The 2,011-nt window shown below is 51.5% G+C and overlaps 1 protein-coding gene across 1 annotated transcript in view; it reads right to left on the reverse strand.

Annotated features, from left to right (window-relative positions):
- The window catches only part of ARG2 (arginase 2), a 25,894-nt gene that overhangs the window by 23,395 nt on the left and 488 nt on the right, over positions 1-2,011 (reverse strand).

Genomic DNA, 2,011 nt, shown 5'->3' on the forward strand with positions numbered 1-2,011 from the left:
CCTCCCGCCCCGGCCTCTTCCCTGCCGCCCCCCCGGGGCAGGTGGCACACCGGCTCTCCTGGCCCTGCCGAGAGGACAGGCCCGGGGCTGCGGGGGCAGCGGCACAGGGCGCTGGGGGGAGGTTACGGGAATCCCCGCTGCCTCGGCGCTTCCCCTCCTTCGGGGAACGGATCTTCGCGTGAAACGGTGAAACTCGTAACTGCCCCGGGGGGCGAAACACCGCCTCAGCCCAGCTCTCTGGCTGGCCACACGGCTCCCGAGAGCCACCTCGCAGCAACGCTCCTCCCTGGCTTTACTGAAGAAAAACTGGGGCACCGCTCCTCACCTGATAACCTTGATAAAGCGTTAAAAAAGCCACCTGCCCGGCACCTGCCTGGAATGTCTGATCTCGGGGTGTCTTGACCTGAGATGATGCACTAGTTCCAAAAGCTCTCGCTGTTCCTATTCACAGCACAGTTGAAGGATTAAAAATTAAGAAACGACTTAAAAATCTAGTAAATGCCCCCACCTTTCCCTTCGGCAACAAGGCAACATGACTCCTGCTGTCAAATGTGCAACCTTACGCACACGTTTGAAAGAAATGCTGGCAGTGTTCACGAGAGGACAGACGGCAGGGCGCAAACATGGTTAAACTGGGACTTGCCAGTGACATGAAAAAAAATAGCCATGCACACTTTCTTTTTCGTCTTAATTTTTCCAAGTCCTCTCCCTGCCTCTGTATCTCAGCAACTTCCCGTGTGTTTTTGTTAATGTGAATTAGCATCACCGTTCCTCCAGGAGCTCACACTTCTCTCCTGCCACTGACCTTCTCGCTCTTTATGCTGCTTTTTCTTCTTCTACCCCCAGCTCCAATTTTTCTTTCCCCTTCTCCCATCCCTATCTCCTAGGCTGTTGTACCAGAGCTCCTATTTAATTATTTCAGTCCTTCTCACCTGTCATTTCAAACATTTCTTCCCTTTTTTTTAAAAAAACCTGCAACTCTGGTTTCAATGTATTGGGGTTTTTTTCCACTTTCATTCCATCTATAAACTCCTTTCACCCTCTTTAACTTCAGCAATTTCTCCTCCATTTCTGCAGTCCACTGTCTGCCGTTATTTTTTCCTCTCCAGGCCAGCTCACCTTTTCTCTCCAGAGCTCCAGCCCATCCCTCACCTCAGCTCTTGTGTCACAGTGTGATCCTGGACATGCTGCACGCGTCTTCCAACCATGTGCCAACCACGCAAAGATCTTGGTAGCGATTCCTCAACACCCCACAGTTTCTCATCTCCGTTAAAGGCTCCTTTGCTGCCCTTCCAAGAAGAGGTTAACAGGTCTATAGAGACAGTACCCACCCGAGAGCTCTGAAGATACTGTGCATGAAGGAAATTGCTCACAGAAAGATGGTGTATGCCATTAAAGCTAATGGGCACGCTCCAGGACTGCAGGAGAGGGCACAGGAGTTCGGTGGTGATGTTCTGAAAATGAGAGAGGTTTATGTCACTGCCAGGCAAGTCATATGATGTAGTAATTGAAAAGTATTGAAGAGAACACAATACAAAGACTCACTAAGTGTCTGTACACAAAGTTAAGTCTCCAATTCATGAGGTACCTAGACAAGGAACCAGAAAACACTGCTTTAAACTTTGGAACAAAAAATACCAGAAAAAAAACAACCCCAGAAGAGCTTGCAGTAAAGGATAGTACAGACAAAAAGATACCTTTTTTTTTTTTTATGTAGTGGGAACTGGTAAAGGCAAATGGGGAAAAAAACCCGTCTCTCTTCATCATGGCAAGAGACACACACAGCAACACTATAAACCTGTGGCGTTTAAAACGGCCATTACAAAACCGGAGGAAGCAGGCGGGGGGACTGTCGGCCCTGGCAGACCGCAGGAGCTCCTGATGCCCACCGGGATCACGGCAAGACTCCCGGCGAGGCTTTACCCGCGGGGACACAGCGGGGCCGGCACCCCGCGACAGGCGAGGCGCCGCTCGGCGGGGAGGGCCGGGCCGGGCCGGGGCCGCCTCCCCG

The sequence above is a fragment of the Charadrius vociferus genome, unplaced genomic scaffold, assembly GCF_000708025.1.
Source record: "Charadrius vociferus isolate BGI_N301 unplaced genomic scaffold, ASM70802v2 scaffold34, whole genome shotgun sequence".
In the NCBI taxonomy this organism is placed as follows: Eukaryota; Metazoa; Chordata; class Aves; order Charadriiformes; family Charadriidae; genus Charadrius; species Charadrius vociferus.